This window comes from Rhipicephalus sanguineus, chromosome 10, assembly GCF_013339695.2.
Source record: "Rhipicephalus sanguineus isolate Rsan-2018 chromosome 10, BIME_Rsan_1.4, whole genome shotgun sequence".
NCBI classification, from domain to species: Eukaryota; Metazoa; Arthropoda; class Arachnida; order Ixodida; family Ixodidae; genus Rhipicephalus; species Rhipicephalus sanguineus.
In genome coordinates, this window is record NC_051185.1 from 30,310,736 (window position 1) to 30,334,050 (window position 23,315).

General features: G+C 45.6%; 1 long non-coding RNA gene across 1 annotated transcript in view; it reads left to right on the top strand.

The window, feature by feature from the left end:
* The window catches only part of LOC119407326 (uncharacterized), a 261,752-nt gene that overhangs the window by 160,173 nt on the left and 78,264 nt on the right, over window positions 1–23,315 (top strand). The window contains exon 3 of the long non-coding RNA XR_005186677.2: window positions 13,275–13,322. This is a non-coding gene — a long non-coding RNA (uncharacterized LOC119407326). The remainder of the gene's footprint in view (window positions 1–13,274; window positions 13,323–23,315) is intronic.

Below are 23,315 nucleotides of genomic sequence, written 5' to 3' on the forward strand. Positions count from 1 at the left end.
CGCCCTTTCCGTCGGTGGGATCCGAACCCACTTAGTTCGAACCCGCAACCTTCGCATAATTCGAAAGTTTTGGGTCGGCTCGGTGAACGAAAGGAGCCAAAATTCGCTTAATACACACAAGCGGAACTGCCAGCTCTGGTCACTAATTATCAGCCGGTATCACGATTGTCAATAAGCGCCGAGTTCACTTGCGTAAGTTTCTCCAAGTCCAAATGTATAGTGTCGAAAGCATAATCCCTCGGACTCGGAACGCGCATGCGTTCGCAAACGCCCGTAACCGTTGTTTTCAGTCGGGTCGACGACTTATAGAGATTCCTGTTTTGTTCTCTCTTGTATCTGATTTACTGAGCTGACGTCAGGTTTGACGTCATAGTCGAGTGCACTTATTTTGTGTTTTGGATTGCTCTCGCCATAGTGCGTCTATACCTGTCACCTTTGATTGATCGTGCGGTAGTTTATTTCTCGATATACTTATTTTCTCTTGATATTTTAATGTCAGAGGCTGAGCAGATGTGGTTCGGGGTTTCTGGCTCTGATAGTCAGCGCGTGCTTAATGGCTGTATGAAAGAGATTCATTTTTATGACAGAACAGTCTCAGCTAAAAACATCCTTGTACCATAAACGTACATAAAATAATATAGTGAGTTTTCTCAATATCTAAACAGACCGTAGCCATCATTTCGCCTCCAGCAATTTTGTTCCGCAAGGGCTGTGTGTTTACTGATTCTACTGCTGGCCACCAAATGAAGCGGGGATGTATGACCGACTGAAGAATTTCTAGCAGCGTGAATGCAGACGTAGATCCCAAAATTTCTGGCTCACACCCACTCTGGGGGATTGGCCAAGAATAGGGTAATAAAAATAAAATATTTAAGGTATAGAAAAGAAAACGACGATTTTTAGGGGCGAAGCTCCTTAAAGCGGCAACCGTTCGTCCCTCGTAGTCGTAGTAGTCGTAGTGCGCAACCAGTCGTAACGCTAGTACCATATCTTGACCTCCAAGGTGCTGCCGGTGGGAGATTTTTCCTGTGCGTTGTTGAACAATAAAAAATTCGCAGCGTGCGCGTTAACTAAAAGCCGAATTCTTCTGTCTCTCATTCCCCATTAGCAGCCATTGGCATGTTCCAGTAGGAAACGTTAGTAGAAGTAGAAGTGTAAGTGTTAGCTAAAAGCCGACTTCTTCTGTCTCTCATTCCCATTAGCAGCCATTGTTTACCTCCAAGGTAGTGCCTGGTGAGGTTTCTCCTGCGCGTGATTAAACGGTAAAAATTTTGTTCAAAACGCCGTTGATTGATGAAATAAACCAACGAAAGACGCCAGATGTTTTCTAAAAGCAAAACGAAAGAACGCCAGATGTTTCTAAAGCAAAACGAAAAGACGCCAGCTGCTTAACGAAAGACGCCAGATGTTTTCTAAAGCAATGGTTTTCTAAACAATGAAAATTCACAGCGTACATGTAAAATTAAAGTGAGCTGCAAGTCGTCATAACTCATCGAACCTTTAGTATAAACGCGCCCGATCTCACGTCGGTGATGATGTACTGGGCAGAATTCACGGAAGATTCACGGTTTACCGATGAACCTCCGCAGCTTCGCCCACTCACCATCATTCACTCCGTGGATATGCTGTGATTTTTTTCCCTTTGTTAAATAAGAATGTTTCTGACTAGAATTAATAATTGGTTATAAAAAGTAGGGGTCGATTTGATTCTGTGAGAATGATAACCGATTTAAATATATAGAAAAATATCATGGAAACTACTTTGGTTGAAAATGAAGTTTTGATTGCGTGATTGTAGCGTCAATCTAATTGACTGCGCTATTAGATATCCAGCGGCTGCGCATACGTTCCCGTCGCTGTGCACAGGGGTCGGTGCCCCTACGAATATCAAATTTGAGGGAGTTAAATCTAATGCAGTCGGACTCAAGGGTGTTTTTAGGGATCTTTCTTAGTGCGCAAAAATCTTCTACACGAGATCACAGTGTTCTGTTTCGTCTTCCCTATAGAATAGGAACTAAACGGGGAGGGTGCCATGTCAGCTCTGTGTAAAAAAAAAAGAAGGAGAACAAAAGAAAAAAAAAACATTACAGGGTTTCTTATACGTTCGCCTAAGACGTATCGAAGACGAAAGCCATCTTTTTTTCTTCTCAGCCGATGTATTCATTGATCCTCCCTCGCCCTCCTCCGAAAACTTTCGGCACCTAACGTGGTTTTGCATTGCCTCCAGCATCGGAGACATTGCAAGCAATTACGCAACTCATCCGGCTTTCGACTGCCTCCGTGATCGGCCGACCTTTGTCTAAGCGGCGATGTCATGTGATTACGTATCATGTGACGTCGTAGTGACGTCATGACGTCACAAATTTTGACGTATCATGTGACGTCGTAGTGACGTCTAGCGTCACAAATTTTGGCAATTCTATGACATAATGATCACGCCATATGCTGACGTCACAACGTGATGATAATTTTTGCATCACTCGTGTTGACGACGACGGTCAATTATTGCGTTTGATGATGCACCTAATGCTTTCGCTTAATAAAAATTCAGTGATGGTGTACGCCAGCCACCACCTCTCAGCTTGTCACTTCAGCTTCCACTTCGTTTACACGCAAAGCCTCTAACGCCACAGTTTCCGTTACATCCCGTAACTCTTGATTCGGTTTTTTTTTTAGACGCGAAGCATCTTATGGCGGAGTTCAATCCGGTGGTGGCGGTGGTGGTGGTGGTGTGCGGCGTGACCACCCTTACTGCGCATGCGCAAACCCTCTTCACACACCTCCTCACCACTCCCCCTCTCCACTCCCCCTCTGAAACGCGGGCTCGACATGCCGAAACGCTGCTTCGCATCGCCTCATGGTCCCCTTTAGCGGGAGATGATTTTTTCTTTCCTCTTCTTAAGGTCGTCTTGTAGGGCTCTGAGGTTCTTATTCAGAGCCCTATGCCTCGTCTTGCTCCGTTAGGTATTTATCTGAAAAATAAGTCTTCCTTTGTGTCGGCGTCGGCACATATCCATGTGGCATAATTGAAATTCACGGGAACTTCTCCGTTGCTGTGACAGGTCTAATCAGCACTATTGTCCACCAACGCTTCCGACTTCCGTCTTATCTCTATAGCTCTCGCGTATTCCTTTGCCTTCGGTACATTATATTTCAAATATCAATACTTCTTGGATCTCAGCGCTTCCTTCCTATAGATAAGCACGAAAAAAATATTACTCATAACTGACGCGCGAGTTATCGGTTCCCCTAGCTCACACGCTCCAGTTACAAAACGTCGCTTATGCTGTCAAAACTTCTTTTTCAAGTAATACACTTTTTGTCATCTTTTCTCATCACGCGCGCAGTTCTTTATGTAAGTTCAAGTAAATATACGACTCACACTGTTGGAGATGTCAAGAGAAATGACGTCCTTCCAAAGGCCTTCTTTATCTGTGTCTTAGAACCCTAAACTTGTCAGAAAAAGTATGATCTCTTTAAATTGTTTTCGTTAGTTGTGTCTGACAGCTCGAAACTTGTCAGAAAAGTCCTCTTTAGGGTTTTCATTGCTTGTCTTAGAGACCCGCAAACACCCCACTTTATCAGCAAAAGACATATTTTCTAGGTTTACTTCCTAAAGCTCTAAATTCCTTTTTTCTCGATCTCGGGAAATGTTTAAAAATCACCTATTTCTAACTTATTCATTATTCGTCTTGTAAACGTCTAAACTTCGTCTTTTATTTCCTCTAAGCAGACACGTATTCTTGCGCGTCACTGCCTGTTTTTTTTTTTCCTTTATTATTTCCACAATGTCTCCTCCTTTTACCTTTTACCCTCTCCCAGTGCAGGGTAGCAAACGGGCCTAGTTTTTATTTGTCTTGCAGAGCTCGAAACTTGTCAGAAAAGGAGACCTCTTTAGGAACTTCATTGTCTGTCTTGCAGACCTCTAAAGTTCCCACTTTATCAGCAAAATGCATCTTCTCTAGGTTTCTCTTTTTAAGTTTATCTTCTAGAGCTCTAACTTCCTTTTGTCTTGAGCTCAGAACTTGTCTGAAAATGACATATTTCTAACGTATTCATTATTCGTCTTGCAGAGGTCTAAACTACGTCTTTTCTTTACCTCTAGGCAGTCGCGGGTTCTTGCGCATCGCTCTTTGTTACTTTATCCTTTCCATCCTTTTCTCTTCCTGTTACCCTTCCCCAGTACAGGGTAGCAAGCTTCCTTAATCCTTATTTGCCTTGCAGAGCTCCAAACTTGTCAGAATAGGGGGCCTTCTTAGGAATTTCACTGTTCTGTCTTGCAGACCTCTAAGGCTCCCGCTTTATTAACAGAAGACATCTGTACTAGGCTTTTTCTTTTCTACGTTTACCTTGTAGAGCTCTAAATTACACTTTTCTTGGGCCCGGAACTTTTCTGAAAGTGACATATTTCGAACGTATTTATTATACGTCTTGTAGACGTCTAAACTAGCTCTTTTTTTTCCTCCTCTAAGATGACACATGTTCCTGCATATCACTGCTTCTTTACATTTCAGTTCTTCTTTACACCTCGATCTTTTTCTTTTACCCTTTCCCAGTACAGGATATTAAACTTGCTCAATCACTATTTGGTTTGCAAAGCTCGAAACTCGTCAGAAAAGGAGACCTCCTTAGGATGTTTAGTGTTTGTCTTGCAGACCTCTAAAGTTCCCGCTTTATCAGCCAAAAGACATCTTTTCTAGGTTTTCTTTCTTCTCTGCGTTTATTGTGTAGAGCTCTAACTTTCTGTTTTCCTAGGCTGGGATGTTGTCTAACACATTTTTAACGGATTCATTGTTCGTTTCGTAGAGGTCTAAACTACGTCTTTTTTTTCCCTCTAGGCTGACACGTGTTCTAGTGCATCACTGCTTGTTACTTCCACTTTTCCCCGTCTCTCCCTGTTACTCTCTCCCAGTACAGGGCAGAAAACGCACTTAATTTTTGTCTGTCTTGCAGAGCCCGAAACTTGTAGGGAAAGGCAACCCGTTTAGGATTTTAAATGTCTCCTATACCTTAGAACTTGTCAGAAAATTGACTTTTTTCTTGTTTGTTCTTCATTCGTCTTGTAGAGATGTGTACTTTCTCTTATGTCTCGTTATTCTTTCTTTCTTTCTTTCTTTGCTTCCAATCAGCGCCCTTTCCCAGAGCTTAGGCAGGCAATTCGGCTTACCTTCTTACCTTTACTTCTTTGCGCTGCGGAGCTCGAAACTTGTCAAAAAACGACAAATGTTCTTAGAATCTTCTTTATTTCGTCTTAATAAGGACTTGTTGCTGGGTTAGCTGGTGTATCCCTGACGATATCTCCATTTTAGCGCTAAAAGGAAAAACGCATGAGAGATAGTAGCGCTTGTCCTGTTCTATATCATGCGTTTGTCCTTTCAGTGCTAAAATGAAGATGCCACCTATTTCGTCTTGTGAGAGTCTAGATTTCTTTGTTTTTCGCGCCTCCGAACTGACGCATGTTCTTTTTCTTTTTATACGACATATACTTTCTCGTAAGGCATAATTCGCGCGGATAACTTCGAGTGCACTTTCCTCCTTTCCCTTTCCTCCCCCTTCCCTTACAGTTACCCTTTCCCGATGCAGGGTAGCAAACTCGGTGAACCTTTGCGTCTCTTCGTTGCGTCCCACTCTGTGTAAGTTTTCCTTCGACGCTTCCTGCGGTGACAGGCCTCTCTCTCTGTATATTTGTATATAAAAGATAAGCTCCAGAGCAGCATGCAGCGAACCTCCACCCCGACTTCGCGTTCTTGTTAAGTCGCCAATTTAGGAACCCTCGGGACTCGCGCGAATCAGGCGGTGTATGTAAGGACAAACGCTTGCGGAGCCGAGTGGCAGAGTTGGCGCTTCGGGCCATGTCGTCAAACGTGAGGCCGGAGGCACCTAACATATAATAAATATAGAAAGATAAGGCTGACAGAAATCTCTCTTTTCTTCTCCCGTTTCTTCCCAATTCATTAGGGCACGCGGGCCAAGAAGAAAAAAGAAAGCACGGCTTGCCTCCTTGACTCGATCGACTGTGGTGCCAGAAAGAACTGCAACCCCTTTGTGTGCTGACGAGTCGAGGAAAATTGAAGAAAGGGCGCAAGAACTTTGAACGGATTATTGGAACTTCGAGAGCGTGAAAGAGCGAAAAAAAATTTCAGCGAAAAAAAAAAGGTCTTTAGTTACGCACACCTAGTTTAATGAATTGAACGAGTTTGTTCAACTTGCTCGTATATGTGAAAAGAACGTCCCGCACCTCGCGCTGCCCAATTTTAAGGACGATAGTCTTTCTTGGAGAACTTAAAGCAGAAATTTCGGTCTGTCTTTCTGTTTGTCGGCACGTCACCCGATTCAGCCACTCGGCCAAAATTGAACCACTTGCTTACCGCCCACCCATCTTGAACTGGTACGGCTGTTCATACTTGTGAACGTTGTCGATCAAAAAGTAAATATTACGCATGTCTGAGGTGCAACATCATTAGGTAAGTATTAGGTGTTGTGTTCCTTTAATAGAAAATACATAGATACGCAATTTTAAAGACCCTAGTTTCTTAAGCTGCGCTGAAAATGCGACTGCGCTGAAACAATTGTCTTCCTCCGTGCCCTCTGCACAAGCTCATGTTGTGTTTTGGTTTCGGTTCAGTATTTCATTGTACGAATGACAGGGGGCGCCGCTCTGGCATTCCTCTTTTACCCAGGCGACGTGTAAATAAGAGAGTTTGTGGAGAGTACTCGTTGAGTGCGGACGTTTCTTCTCCTTCGGCGCATCGTGCCAAACAGCGTGTTCGGGCTGGCCGGCGTCCCCACCGGTCACGTTGGTCACCGCCGGTCTTCGCCTGCCGCTGCGCCGGGACTACCAGCCCGCAACACAGCACTCATGTTTCCCGACGTATTGACAGATGGCGTCCATATCTCACGCAGGGCCTCTTCTATCGTCTTTAGACGACATTTGCAGCGAAGCACGCAGATACGCGGCCAATTTTTTTTTAATGATCAAGTAATCCATTGCTTCAGCACGAGTACGCGCCAAGAAAAAGGACACCGACAACTGAGAAGAAGACACAGCCAGCGCAATCTTTCTACTAAACTTATTGTGCCACTGAACCTGTTTCCATGTGGTACACCCATGCGTTGTCTATGCTGCTATACCCGCTATACCGATATGCGATGGCATCCATCGGAACTTCATATGAAGTCCAACGTTGTGCAGATGCGGTTTATTATTTTACTTTTCGTGTTTCGATGTTTTGTGCCCTCCTATCCTGATTGTCCTATGTCGAATAGTTCACACATGTGTTATCATGCTTACACATAAAAGCAATGTAATCGCGACCCCTGTTCCGGCATGTGCTGATAGCTAAAAAATAATAAATTATAATAAAACTACATGGAATTGTGCGCGAAGCCCCTCCCGCTGGCGCCAAATCGTTGTGTCGCAGTATTTCAAAAGAAAATAAAAAAATAAGATTAATAAATAAATAAAACATGAGATTAGATTCAGCCTACAGTGTCATGAACACTGCAAACTGCCTCGCCAGAAAGCTTGCTTAAGTGTTGGATAAAAATTTACGCATAGCAGCTTTTCTTGTCTTGTTCTTTTTACAAGTACGAAGTCAATACAATGTAAATGACTTTTTTTTTTAAAGAAGAAGAAGTAGGAATCTACGAGAACGGCGCCCCGTAATATGTCCTATGCCAATTTCGTTTACCCCTATTTATATTTTTCACCGCTAGGGAGTGGGGTTGGCGCGTTGCATACAAATTAAAAATTAACCCGAAACACTAGTGGGACCAAGCCTTTGTTTTAAACTTAAGCCCTCGGGGCGCAAGTCGGGCGAAATGAAGATCGATTGTGCACCGAGGATTGCGAAACGCGCTTAAGCTTTTAGCATTCTTTTATTGCTCCAAAAATCGCGAGCGCGTGTGCATTGTTGCCCTTAAAATTGCGCGAACAAATGATTTCACGCTATCGTTTCTTTGTTCTCGCTAAAATAATTCCAAGCGAAGCGGCTGTGAAAGGATCGAGTCGATTCTTATACCAGTGTCACACGGGCACTTTTGATCGCTATCAGGACCAATCCGGATCGGATTTCTTGATCGTGATCAACAATGCTCGCTGCTACACGGTACAAACTAATCCGTGTCGAGCTTCGTGCAGACGTCTGTGAAATCGCGATCTGGGAGCCAGATCGTGATCGTCTCGAGTCCAGTCGGGCCTGATAGCTATTAAAAGTGGCCGTGTAGCAGCACCTGATCCGGATCGAACCTAATCCGGGTCGGCCCTGATCGCGATCCAAAGTGCCCGTGTGACACGGGTATCATGCAGCATTCCTGTTTTTTCTGACAAAGGAAATGCTGCGGGCAGTAAATTAATGAATCTTCGTATGGGCTGTATATTTAGCCCAGTCATGTATTCAATTATATGGGCTGTATGGGCTGTATATTTAGCTCAGTCATGTAGTCAATGAACGGAGGGATGAATTAATATATGAATTAATGAATGAAGGAAGGAAGGTAGGAACGAAAGTGTGTGGCTGAATCATCGAATAATTGAATCAATGAAGCCAATAGAAAGCTTTCGAGGATCCGCTACGCTTCTTAATGAATGGATTAATTTTATATACCGTACCTTTTCTTTTTTTTTTTCATGGCTGCGAGTTTCAAGAATCCTGCCATCTGTGCAACGGAGTAACCGACTCTATATAAAGGCGCCAGCATCTCCAAACAATAAACGTATAATAATAAAAATGTATGAATTAAATAATAAATAAAGAGCGAACATATAAAGTGAGGGCCACCTCTCGGGGGTGTCCTTAGTGTAAATAACTATGAAAAAAAAAGTGAATAAATCATGAAGAGAAAATGACGGTTCCTTGACGTCGTAAAGTGGAATTAATTAATTTATTCATTATTTGAGGAACGTCGGAACCCGCAGATAAAAAGCTCGGGAAAGTACCTCTCGCTAAGAAGAGGCGTGGAGGGTCTTCGCTGACTACTAAACGTATCGCCCCAAGCAATGTCACTCGAAGCGAAAAAACTCTTATAGTACATAGCCATGTATATAGTTTCGCTCCTACTCACACACGCACATACACACACACACATACGCTGTTCTCGCGCGCGCGCGCGCGCGGCCTCTAAATGAGCGCACACAGTTTGCAATCTGTCCTGAGGTAACGAGCGAGCCGCCAGCGTCTACTAGTTCATCAGGCAAGGACGGCGAAATAGCGTTAATGACGACCAGAAAGAAAGAAGCAAAGTTGGTACGCAGCGTAGGGATTGCAATCAATGATAGGGTGAAAATAAAACGGAGTAAAACAGCCGTAGAAACTGCGTGTGCGTGTGTGTGTGTGTGTGTGTGTGTGTGTGTGTGTGTGTGTGTGTCTGTGTTGTGTCTAGCTGTATGTGTATGTGTCTTTCTGTATGTGTGTGAGCGAGTGAGTGTGTGTGTGTGTGTGTGTGTGTGTGTGTGTGTGTGTGTGTGTGTGTGTGAGAGAGAGAGAGAGAGCAAAGCTTGTTTAGAGAGGCAAGCGCGTGGAAGTCTACCGGAAAGAAGCGAGCGGTGGAAAGGAGTGTGGGAGAGGAGGTGGGGTAAGCGCGATATCGAGTTGACCGAGAAAGTGCATACGAGGCATGCAGGCAAGCAGGCGTTATAGAAGAACACCCCCCCCTCTTTTTTTCCGTCTCGCGTAGTTTGCATCGTAGTCGTATCTATCTGCGCCGGCATTAAACGCGCGCGCGCTGCCGGGTGCCGAAGTAATTAGGCACTCCAGCGTTGGAACGCGTACGCGTATGCAAAGAGCGCGTTGCCGTTGCCGCTGCACGCCGCCGCCTTGTTGAATGTATACGCCCATGGAGCGCCTAGCACACGCCGCCCTCTTTATGTACGCCCCCTTTTTTTTTCTTTATGCTTTTCTCTCTAATTTGTCTGCGTTCCGAACGCAAGCAGTGTCCGGAAGTCGCGTGCAGCGACGTGTCAGGCGTGGCTGTAGTTCTATCACGACTTCGGAGCCTCGGAATTTGTACGTAAACCGCGAATCTCATTGTGTGGTTTAGACGGTGTGGTGTACTTAGCCGGATATCGCTATATGTATGTATGTATGTATGTATGCATGTATGTATGTATGTATGTATGTATGTATGTATGTATGTATGTATGTATGTATGTATGTATGTATGTATGTATGTATGTATGTGTGTGTGTGTGTGTGTGTGTGTGTGTATGTATGTATGTATGTATGTATGTATGTATGTATGTATGTATGTATGTATGTATGTATGTATGTATGTATGTATGTATGTATGTATGTATGTATGTATGTATGTATGTATGTATGTATGTATGTGCATCTCGTAGGGCAAACCGACATGTTGCTATGCGGCGCTTCTCTCCAAGCTGGCACCCAGCGGAGCAATATAGGAGCGTAGAGAACGTAGACCAGATAGAAAATCTAAAAAAAAAATCTGTTTTAGGGATTTATCTCCTTTATTTTCCTCTTAGGGAAACGGGAATAAAGTAATTGGAAGCGCGAACGCAATCCGACCTAACTTGCGAGCTCCGGAATAGGATTAGGAATAAAATGAATTACATTCAGGATAAAAGGGTCCGGACACAAACAACGAGATTAAGCCCGAAAATGAATAGACACAATGATTGATAGATAGATAGATAGATAGATAGATAGATAGATAGATAGATAGATAGATAGATAGATAGATAGATAGATAGATAGATAGATAGATAGATAGATAGATAGATAGATAGATAGATAGATAGATAGATAGATAGATAGATAGATAGATAGATAGATAGATAGATAGATAGATAGATAGATAGATGAGAGAGAGCAAAAACGATTTGGTTTGTTACATATTTAATTTTAATGCTGTATACGATTTCTTACCTCTTTTACTTGGTGACACCCCCCCCCCCTCTTCCTTATAATGGTGTTTTGTCCTAACGGTAAATAAGATGAAATGAAAGAGAAAATGAAGCGAGTTGGTGGGCTGCAGCAAACGCTCCTAAAAAATACCGGCGTCGCTTTTCAAACCAGAAATGATGCCGCGTATGAATTTCGTTGGTGCCTGTGCGGATGTAGACTGCAAAACATAATTAATTTATGAGAGGCTATCGGTGCACGGTGCTCATTAATAAAGAAGCGAGGGCGATCTGAGGATGATGAGCCTCTCGTATTAGGATGTCGTCCGCGAGGTAATAATCCGGGAACAATATGATCGCGGGATTTAAAAGCAAGAAGGAAGATAAAAGGAAAAAAACGAGAAGTGCGTTGGTTGGTCATCTTGTTGGTTCCGAGCTCGTTTATTACAATAGCGGGATCCTGTCGAAATGCTGGCTGCTCGAATGATGATCATGATCAGGATGATCTTCAGCTGCGGCACTTGTCCACAGGAGGTGGCCCGTCAGTGAATTCGTGTGGTAGTGGGCGTTGTGAGTGAAGAACTCACAGGGTCCCTATGCACTCACCTAAGACGACTTGGAAGGCGAAAGCCATCTTCTTTTTCTTCTCAGTCGGTGTATAATTGTTCCTGCCCCGTCATCCTCCGAAGTCATTCTGCACCTAAAGTACTTGTGCAATTGCCTCTAGGATGGGAGTACGCCTCACCTGGTTTTGCACTGCCTTCGTGCTACCTCACTGTGACGTAATGATGACGTCATCACCTGATGATTTCTTGGTTCACTCGTATGTCGCCGTTGACGGGAGACGCCGACGCGGGACGCCGGTCACTTTTCGCGCTCGAAGAGGCATGCAAGTCTTTCGCCTTAACAACCGAGGTTTAAAGGCGAAAGCCTTAGCTAAATGCCTCATCAAACGCGAAAACTGACGGTCGGCATCGGCGGCGTGAACACGAGTGATGCAAACGACAATCATCACGCGATGATTTCCCCACGTGATTTCATCATGGGACATGGTCGCCAAAATCAGATTGCCAAAATTTGTGGTCACATGACCATAGGAGTGCGCAGGGTTCCCCACTTAGGGGGGCAAAGGTTCGTCGCAGCGTCCCCCCCCCCCCCCCACCCTACTAAGTCAATGTACGGGGCAGATTTCGCGCCTTCCCCCTCTTAGGTGATTAGGGGGGGGCCGCCCCCCTGCCCCTCCTCTGCGCACGCCTATGCACATGACATCGTCATCACATGCCATCGTCACTTGATCAAATGTAAGCCGACCACGAAGGCAATGCAAAAAAAGGTGAGATGCAAAAAGCTTGCAAAGCTTCCTATCTCGGAGGCTGTGCAAAACCATGTTATGTGCAGAACGTTTTCAGGGAAAGGGGGTGAAGGATCACATCAACTGAGAAAAAAAAGAAGATGCCTTTGCCTTCCGGTCGTCTTAGGCGATTGCATAAGGCACCCTCGAGTATTTAATGTATCCGCTATTCTGGTTTACGCAAAGGGTTTACGGAATACAGGGTTAACGGCCGATGGTATCCATATATTGTGACGCTTTGTGCAACCAAAGTTGTAGATGCGTTTGTTTGTTTTCGCCTGTTGTGTTTGTAGAAGCAAAAGTTTAAAAAGGCAGTTCATTCGCTATTAGGCCGCTGCCAAGAATCTACGCTAGCAGAGAAGTAAAATGCGCCAGGTTACTGCAATAACAATTCAATGCTTGCTTGGACGATCTCGGTCCCGCCAGATGGCACCACCTATCCGACCTATTACGCTTACGGCTACGGTATCCGACATAACATCGCACGCGGGGTGATTTTATCGCATGCGCCTTCGTTCGACGAAGATGGCCGGCTCGTTTCATTTGTGCTTCAGCCAAGTTTGTCCGCTGCGCTCGCGCGCTTTTACTCGCGCGTAGAACATACGATGCGTGGGGCGTTGTTACCGATTTGATTTTTATACGGAACATGACGGCGACAACGACGTCGAAAGCATGTAATTGCTGTCGTAATAAAATGGATAAAAGCTAGAGCAGGAAAAAATTATCCAAAATTGCAGGAATAGATTCCAACTGAGCTGTAAGAAACCATATTATTAAAGGTGTAATAATGAAGGGTCGCTCGTACGTTGCTTTGATAATAACCTTGGAGAATAAACTGTATACAGTGGTGGAATTAGTGAGCGCAGAAGAAGCAGAATAGCTGAACAGTTGAAAAGCATGCGCACGAACGTGCGCACACACCATAACTCATGCCCTAACTAGTTCTACTGCATGTGGTGTAAATTTCTTTCTCTTCAGATATACTTTTTTTGCCCGCTATCTGCTGCTTCATGCGGGAAAATTTTTTTTCGTTATTAATGGTATTTGTCTTCCTCCTTGCAGGCGGCTCTCGTCATGCGTCCGCGACGGATTGGGCTTACCGGGGCCTTGGTAAGTGTATTCTCTCTTAAAGGGCTTGTACTTCCTTGCCGTGTCTTTACGGCTAGTACGAATGTGTCTCAAGTATACATTCTCCTTAGGTACTGCTACAATGTACCAGACAAATGAGTCACGGTTTATTTTTCGACACGCTCACAATATGTTCTGTTACATCGATATGCGCAGGCCACACATGCAGTTTTGCCGACTAATTAAAGGGACGCTAAAGTGAATCAATTAATCGGTTTTGATTGATAAATTGTACTCCGAAAACTCTAGTTGATTTCACCGTCACATGTTTATTAATAGAAGATAAAATCAACGTCAAAATTTCATTTCTAAAGGATTTCAAAGTGTATCTCTCGTATTTTAGCGGCATTGGCTCATCGAAGTTTCCTGAAATTTGGTGTGTTAAGTCTATGGCCCCATCAGGGGACAATGTACTTCATTTTTACCAATTGAGAATTACGGATGACCTACTAGATGCCGTCAAAATATATGACATCACGACGTTTGGTGCGGGAATTGGCGGCGTCGCCACCCGCATTTTCTATTTGTGCGCTTTCAGGCCTACAAGGCGTCTTTTCGCTGCAAGCGTGGTGATTTTGGAGTTGTGAAAGAGCAATTTACTAATATGAAAAAAAAAATCGTTTTTTTTTCTTTAGAGCCTCTTCAAAAAGACACCAACAACTGACCACAAAGTGATATTAGATTCTGGTGGAAATGAAAAGACCGTGAATTATAGTGACAGATTCAGGCATGCTTTTCCAGATCTGAGTAGGATTTATATTTTTAAATTGCGTGTAAAAGTAAGAAAAAAAAGACTAATATGTCGCGCAGCCTTGCGGAACACCATTGCAGCTCGATTGTGGAGTCGTTCACTTCGCGGTACCTAGTCTCATGCTCTGATGTGCACTATAATTAGTGCACAACATTAGAGTGTGTATGTTATTACCCATCCCCGCTACATTCTGTGCTCCTTACGAGGTAAAAGGAGTTGCACGCTGAGTCGCGACGCTGCCTTCGCGGCCACTAGTGGAACGTGTCGAGCTGCGGCGCATGCGCGCAGAGTGCACGCACGCGCACCAACACAACGCGCCTACGCACGGACCGCTCGCGCGCTCATCTCCCGGTGTTTGTAACATGTGCTGTGCGTATACGACTTCATAGTCGCCCTCGGCGGCTGCATTTTTGATGGAGGCAAAAATGTTTGAGGTTCGTGTACTTAGGTGCACGTTAAAGAACCCCAGGTGGTCGAAATTTCCGGAGCCCCCCACTACGGCGTCTCTCATAATCATATCGTGGTTTTGGGACGTTAAACCCCAGATAATATTATTATACTTCATAGTCGCCGCAGATTGAAAAAAATTGATTATAAATGTTTCACGGCGTTTTCCGTGTTACTATTCCGTGATTAGGCACGCTGACCGGCAAACTCTTCCATTGCGCTAAAGAAAACGGGTGCCTTCAAAACTGGTTGTCGGTTCTTTGAAGAAAAAAGTAGGACACTTTGTAAATTCCAAAGTGTGTTCGGCGAAAACCTGTGGCCATTCGACTGACTATGCTATGTCGACGAACGCCGCCGCTCTCCGAGCGATGACGTCGGCATGCGTCGCTTAGCAACGCGTTGGATTAAGGAAATGAGGAGAAGTGGAGAGGAGGAGGAGAAGAAATGAAAAAAAAAAACGAAATAAAATTTTTTGGCGAGGCGGAATTCTAATCCGGGTATGCACGGTCCGTAGGCGAACGAAATACCGTAATCTCGTACACACTCGGCTATCCAGGCTTTGTAGCGGAGCAAGCATTTATGGGAGGGAACCACATAATCGCGTTGCTATGGGCGAGAGAACGAGTAAAAGATAGAGGGAGAGAAAGAACAACAGAGAGATATAAAGAAAGAGAGAGAAAGAAAGCATAGCATAGCCGTGTGTCCTATAGAACAGCAAGGGGGTGAGAAAGGGAAGTGAGCGTGAGGTGGAGAGGAAGGAGGTGGGGGAGGGTAAAGCCTAGTATAGCCGTGTATACTACGGTATGACAAGGTGTAGGGAAAGGGATGTGAGGACGAGGGAGCGGTGAAGGCCACCATCTCCGCTGTTCCCACAAGTCTTCTCACTAGTAGTGCGTATCTGCCCCAATCATTCTTTTTTCTTTTCAATCTTTCTTTCTTCGTATTTATATTTATTTATGTCACGGAAAAAGGACCAGCCGGCCCTAGTGGAAGCACCAACATCTTACATAAACGATGCCAACAACAACAGCAACAGAAGAACCACCTAAGGAGCCATCCTGTATAAAGGGCGCGGGCACGCATGACTAACCTACGTACCGTCTCGATCGTTCTTCGATTGCGTCACAAGTGCCACGCTTTGGTGTTCGCGTTTTGGGTGGGCGGTCTCCACTCCGTAGGAGATGTATCCGCGTTTGTCTCCGACTATCGAGTATACGAGTCATTCGCGCCGTGCTTCGAAGTACCTATACATCGGCATTTCGTCGACGCATCTAATCGCTAATGCGAATCCAGGCAAACAACGACATGACAAAAAAAAAAGAAAAGAAAGAAAAAGAAGGAAGAGTCGTGGGACTTCGCAACCGGCACGATGATCAAGCACGTAGGTAGGCGGGAAACATCGGAGAAAGAAAGAATAGAGGAACAATAGGGAGGAGAAGATGGATTCGCTCGATTTCTCTTGCGTGCATTGCGCAGTCGGCGCGCGCAATTTTGGGAGAGACTGCCCTTAGCAGCGAAGACTGCGTACGATGGTCGCTGAACGTTTCGCCTGGCGCGTTATTACGTAAGCACACACAAAAAAAATAACGAAAATATGAGGCGCGAAAGCAAGCTCCATTGGATTTGAGGAGTCGTCGAGTCGGCTGGAACTGACCGCAGCCGTTGGCGAATTAGAGGAAGACGACAGAAAAAGAACGTATACAACTAACATTGGATTTAAGCTGAATGGAAAGAACGTTGGTGTCATAAGAGTGGACAGTCGGCACTATAGTCGGTTACAAACTAGGGCGCCTCGATGCCAGCGTTCCTTCGTAGGAACGCTGGCATCGAGGCGCCCTATTACAACCTAAAGCTCCACACCCACAGCCATCAGTGTGCGACCGAGAGGGATTGTGCATTCACTTTTCATTCAGTCAAATTTGTTCATTTGCGTCGCGTCAGTGTCCCATTGATGGCTGTGGTTGCTCTTGCAGGGAGAAAAGAAATCAAACACTGTTCGCGTGTTTCAGATAGTTGGTCATGCCATGCAGACACATGTTCGTGTCGCTGGTTTTAAGTAGAAATCTTGATCGTCCTGGCAAATTTCGTCAGAGATTCCGGCCTTCCTGCTTAGGCAAAGTCATATTTTAGCTAGGAACGACGAACCTTTAGTTTTCGATATGCGTGGTATTTACATTAGCACACCAAAAAGCGCTTACAGTTCGAAAGGATACCAGGTGGCATGACTCTCTAGCATGGGCGATTGACCAGCGCGCCGCAGTTTTGCTGGCGGAGCTTGCATTTATTAGATGCGAAGCATCTTATGGCGGAGTTCAATCCGGTGGTGGTGGTGTGCGGCGTGACCACCCTTACTGCACATGCGCAATCCCTCTCCACACACCTCCTCACCACTCCCCCTCTCCACTCCCCTCTCTCGCGCGCCTCATTCTCTCCTGCGCAACGCCACGATGAGCGCCAGCGCATGCGCGTCCCCTCCCACTCTCTCTTCTCTCCTACGCTCCCTTCTCGCGCGCGCCTGTCGACCGCGTTGCCCGCTCGCCCTCTGAGAATTAACGGCCAGGCTACAGGGAAGACACGACACGCGCAGCGTTTTTCTTCGCGTTCCACGATGCGAGGTCGGTAGCATGCCCGAGGTCGGTGGCACGCCCAACGAACGCCAACGGAACGCGATTACAAAGGTGTGTATATTCTCACGAAAATATTATTTTCGTCAGAATCTCTGATGGTACTTGTCCTGAGTTTCCTGAGCTTCCTGTCGAAGGTCAGCGTCACCAGCGTGTATATCTATCGCGATATTCCACCACCTTAAGCCCGCGTAAGTGCTCGACGTCACGGAAATGAGGGATCGTGATTGGATGGAGCATCTATGAAATTCTTTTTTTGCGTGTATAGGCAGCGGCTGTGGATGGATCTTATATTAAGAAGAAAGCCTTACATGCCTCGTCAAACGCGAAAAGGGACCGGCGGCGTCAAACCGTGTGATGCGAAAAATCGCCGTCACGTGATGACGTCACCTTAAACGCCATCGTGACGTCATAGGTCGCCAATATCGTGACCTCAGCACATGACACCGTCGTTTGTTCAAAAGTGGACCGACCCCCGGGGGCACTGCAAAACAACGTTGGGTGCAGATAGCTTCCAGAGGGGGGGGGGGGGGTCAATCCAGTCGATTGAGAAGAAAAAGATGGCTTATGCCTTCGAGTCGTCTTAGCAGTGATTCCACTCCTGCGCCAAATGCGCCGAATTGGATTTACTGCGCCATCCTGATAATAGCGACGTAAATTACGCCAAACTGCGCCAGAGCCTCGGGTTCGACCGCGTTTATCGCCCGCTGTCGCTCTGCTGCTGCGTCAAAATATGTGAAGCGTGATCTTCAAGCCACCGAAGTTACAATCACGGACCAAAGGTTATTCCGCAAGCGAAACAGTGCTTGCACGTGGGTCCTGATTAATTAAGCCATGATGCCATGCACGGTGCCGATGCAGCTTCAGTTACGCAAGTGGGCTCGACAGCAGAGCGGGCTCTCCGCAGAGCCTCATGACATCTAGGCCAATCGGTGACAAGTGCGGCGGCGATTCATCGGTTGACGTCGTCTGTTCCAGAAACGCTGCTCGTAGCTCTTTTCAAGCGGAGCAAGGCACGTAATTAAGGCAATGTGTAATAATGACTGCACGCGTACCGCTAAAATGTCTGTCACTTCTGTTTCTGGACACTTCGGAACGAAATCTGGGAAACCTATAGTAAGACTTATATAGAACAAAATGAAATCTTGCGACCACAGAACAGCAACGCGAACGGTGGGAACATGCTGACACTTCTCAAGTACTTTCTCCATGAATCTTCACCAGAAGAGGTTTTTCGTAGTCGCTTCCACCAGCACGTCCAAGTATGTATCTATCGCGCTTGCCATGAAAAAAGAGAAAGAAGAAGGAAAAAAAGTTCCGTTCCTTTCGACACCGTGAGTGGGAGGGTGCATATATATGAATATTTTTCTAGCTTTTCTTTAATGTGATCTCATTAATAAAGGCTTGTCTCCTGGTCGGAGCAGCCGCATATTTCGTCTTAATATGCGCAGCTGTCAGTAGCGGGCCCGTTGATGGCTGCCGGCCCTAGCATCGGAAGGCCCACTGTCAGAAGGCCCAGCTTGAGTTAGTTCCGGCGGCGTTCGCAGAAACCGCGCCTTTCATCGCCGAGCGATGACGTCACAATGCGTCGCCTAACAACGAGTTGGAGGAAGGAAAAGATGAGGAGGAGAGAAGTGGAGGGGCAAAGTAAATAAAGCAAAATAAAATTTTTTGGCGAGGCGGAATTCGAGCCCTAGTACCCACGGTCCGAAAGCCAGCGTCGTAACCACTCGGCTATCCAGGCACGCTAATAGAACAAGCATTCATGGGAACCTTATGATTGCTTTGCTGTGGGCGAGAGAACGAGGAAAAAATAGAAAGAAAAAAGAAAGAGAGGAGAGACACAGAAAGAGAAAGAAATTGAGAAAGAAGGAGATAGAATAAGAGAGATAAACCTGGGAGGGTGAGAAGGAGGGAAGAGTGTGAAGCACAGCATAGCCTTGTATAGTATAGTATAGTATAGTATAGTATAGTATAGTATAGTATAGTATAGTATAGTATAGTATAGCAAGGGATGGGAAAGGGAAGTGGGGGTGTGGAGGAGGGAAAGGAAGAGGGGAGAGGGTGCAGAATAGTGTAGTCTTGTATAGCATATAGTACAGCAAGGGGTTTGAAAGGGAAGTGAGGATTAGGAAGAGGAAAAGATTGGGAACTCCACCAGGTACGCTGTTTCCTGAGTCTTCGCACCACTAATACGTAGCTGCCCCAACTTTTTCGTTGCAACCGATGATTTGCAACCAAACGATATATGCATCTAGCCAATCATAACAGGGCCACGATTCTCGGTGTATCCACCTTGTGGATCGTCCAATTCGGCGCAGCACGTTCAATTACTCGAAAAAAACGGCGAGCTATGACGTCATGCCAGGTTCGGTGCATCACGTCGACGAACCCGCCAGCACATTCCTAGCGTAAATTGAGAAAGAAAGTGGACGAACTGTGCAGTAACAGGACACTTAAACAAACTTGACAAGCCTGAACTTGCGTATGAACGTGTTCAGAGGTTTCAGAACGATGCAAGGAATGCGTACCGAACTTGAAGGTGCGTCAGGCGGGCGATCGCGTTAAACCTAATTCAAGGGCTAACGTGATTAGAGTTTATGCACGGCCTCCGAGGTGTGCGTCCGAAAGGGGATCTCTGGGGGCAGCATTCGTTGAGGTGAAACGCGTTCTGTCTTTCTCATTTTTGTTGAGAGTTTTGAAAGCTTCGTGACGTTAAAATGACGTCACGGAAGAAGGACCGGAAACAGGGGCCGCGCTGCTCACCGAGCATCAGCCAATCAGTGGAGGCCGAAGTGGATGACCCGCAAGGTGGATACATCGACAATCGCGCCCCAGCCCTACAATAATTATTCTCATGTCTGAATTTAATGCAACTTGCTTGTACAATGTACTCCAGAATGTGAAATTACCTGTTCCAGGGTACTCCCAGATGCAAATTACCTGCTCCAAAGTGCTCCATAATGAAAATTTTTGCCGCTCCAAATTGCTCCAAAATGAAAACTGCTGCTTCAAAAATTGCTGCAAATCAGAAGTCTTCGGTAGCACTTAGGCAAATGCACAAAGGGCCATGCAACTTTTCTTTCTTAGATCGTGACCGACTGTGGGGATTTGCACGCACCTACATTTGCGGCTTTCAAAGCCTTCACGGTGGAGTGTTTGCAAAAGATTATGATTTTCGGCACTCAATTCTCAGCTGTGGGAGTGCTCTAAGCTAGAGTCCCAAATGCGTGGAAATAACACACAAATATGCCTACAACTGCACCCGAGACCAGGGTTGCCAGCTTTGGCTACTTTGCGTCAATTTGGCTACTTTTCCAGGCTTGTGGCTGCAGGAAAAACGTCTCGCTACTTGGCTACTTTTTTGGCGACTTTGTTGTTGCCTAGATTTGAACCAAATTATCAATATCTTGTGACGTCTCAGGCGCTGGCGTCCGAGTATGCGGTGAAGTTGTGCTTACAGCTTCCAATATTGAATTTGGTGCTTGCGTTACACAAACTAAAAACCTTTAGATACGTGGCTGCGGGACTCGGGAGGAAAACTGTTGCATGGACCCTCATTTGGCGACTACACATTGTTGAACGCGCTTTCAAATTGTAACTGGAAGGGAACAGCACAATCGAGAGCACTCCGCATCCAGAGCGCTCTTCACTCATCGACATTGGAAATCGCATATCCGACGAACTGTCTGTGTTAGTACGAAGTGCAACGCAAGAGTATTAACCGCTCAGACTCTGTAATCGCGCAAGAAACGATTGTTAAAGTGATTACAACTTGCGTTTCAATGCCAGCAAATGTGATTTTGAGGGCACTCATGCAGCATTCATTTTTATTGTCGCCCCAAGGCTGGTACTTCTATTTCTTTTGAGTAAAGTTAAGTCACGCAAGACGCGTCAGTTGAGTGTTATTTCGCCAACGACGCAACAAACTTCGGCATCCTGCACGAAACGGTTGCTAAAGTCAACGATTTGTCCTTTAATCTCAGTAATTATGGCTTTGAAATGTACTTGGTGTATACTGTTTTTTTATATGTTGCACCAAAAAGCTCTTCTATATGGCAATGTAAATGCAAACGTCGCAGTCATTCTCACGCACGCGTGGCTACATTGACAACTTTTACTACCCTTATCTCAAGTTGGCTACTTTTAGGCTAGTTCATAGAGCTAAATTTTCCAATTTATTGGCTACTGTTTATTATTCTCCACCTGGCAACCCGGGCCTACTGCTATTGGAGCCGAAGGAGAGACGGCAGCACTACGTGCTGGCTACCTTATTTGAACTTTAAAGGTGCGCCCGGTAATCGGGTTTATTTTGAACAAATATATCCGCAGCTTTTGTATCAAGAACACATCCGCTGTAGTGGTTTTCAAAAACTACCCTGTCCGCTCATTTTCTTTAGCCCACCGCATTCTTTTTAATTTCACACGCAGCAGAACGTCAGATTTCAGTTGAGAATAAACACCATTATTCCGGAAAGATTCCACGCACTGCGGGAATTGACGTCGTCATGCGAAATTGTGTGGGGAGTGTTCTATGCCCTGTTGAGTAAAGCTTTGTTACGAGGCGGACACGAAGTCCTTATCTAACTCCCACAGAGGATTTGCATAAATGCTCCGTCTATAGCGCTTTCTCATTTTCGTTACGTCGGGCGCTTATCAAGTGTTTCAGGTAGTTGACTTTCCAATACATACAGCCGTTTGTGTCGCTGCTTTTAGTTTGTAAACTTTTGTCAGGGATTCTGGCAGCGCTTCTCAGCGTAACGCAATGTTTTAGGCTGCAAGGACGAATTTTTGACTCTCTATATGCGTAGTGTTTACATTAGCCGAGAAAAACGTAGTTACGGTTTGAGCAGAAACAGGCCAGCACGAGTGTCCTTTAAATTCGAAGAGCAGGTGCGCCTCGCTTCAGCGGAGCTTCCATTTTTTCTTAGGTTGAAACCGAGTATAGTGCTTTTTTTTTTACAACATAGCTGTACCTCTCGTTGGTCGGAAAATTTCGTGTAAACACAAAACGCCAGGTTAAAGGGCCCCTAAACCACCAAATGACGCTCGCGTGCTCCTCTGCTAGCAGATGCGCCCGCTCGTTGCGTTTTCACCCCGGACGCTGAGGAAGGGCATTCGGAGAGGTGGACAGACGAGCCGAAGAACGCGTTCGCTGTAGCCTCGTGCACAACTGCAACGGCACAACTAATTTTCAGCCTCTGGGTGGTTTAGGGGTCCTAGGTAAACAACATATCTTTCTTTGCAATCAGGCATACAGCCTCGAGCTCAGTATTCGTTTCAATAAAGGAAACCACAAAACAAGCATCAAAACCGCATGATGGACGATAAGGCGAGTGTGGACAACGGGAACATCCCCCACGCCTTTCCGCTAAAGGTTAGGTTGCAGCTGCTTTCCATTTCACACGAGGGCTTCGAATGACGTCAAACAGCTCTTCCTTCTCCACGAGTGTGTTTCCCGCTTTCATATATGTAAGGGAGACCACGTAGCAACTCATTCCGTTCATTCTAAGACTGCCATGTGTAGACCACGGAAATGAAAAACACCAGAAGAACAGCGTGAATACAATGCTGTACGAAAGGAACAAATTCGTCTTGCTGAAAATAGTAGCGTAACAAATCACGGTCTACCACAACGACCACAAAGCGATTATTACTGCCGTTACTCCAAAGTAATATTAAAACATACTTCCCCATCAGCACGTGTGGTGTTTGATACAGGTTTGCCGGACATTCACGCGCGGAGGGCCGGATGGCGACCAAGTTCTCTTTAACACTTTCTGTATTCTCACCTATAGTTATCGTACGTCGCGTCGTATCCAGTGCGCTGTCGAATCGTTTCCACACTGACCGCGGAAAGTGTCGGATCCACGGAGCCGACGATTGTCCGACACTTTCCTTGTGCTCTGGCGTGCTTCGATTCTTTTTCTCTCTTTCCTCCTCCGCGTAAATTTATTTTTCTTCCTTTTTCGCTTGCTTTAAGATTCTCTTTGTTTTAGACGCGCCGCCAATCGTCGCCTGTCGACGAGAAAGTTTCATTTCGACACGCTTTCCATTTTTTTTTCTCTCCGCGAAATGACATCTCGTTCGGCGTTCCATACACGTCTGCAGGATATGACTCAATTCAAGGCCGACGATGGCTGTCGTAAGACG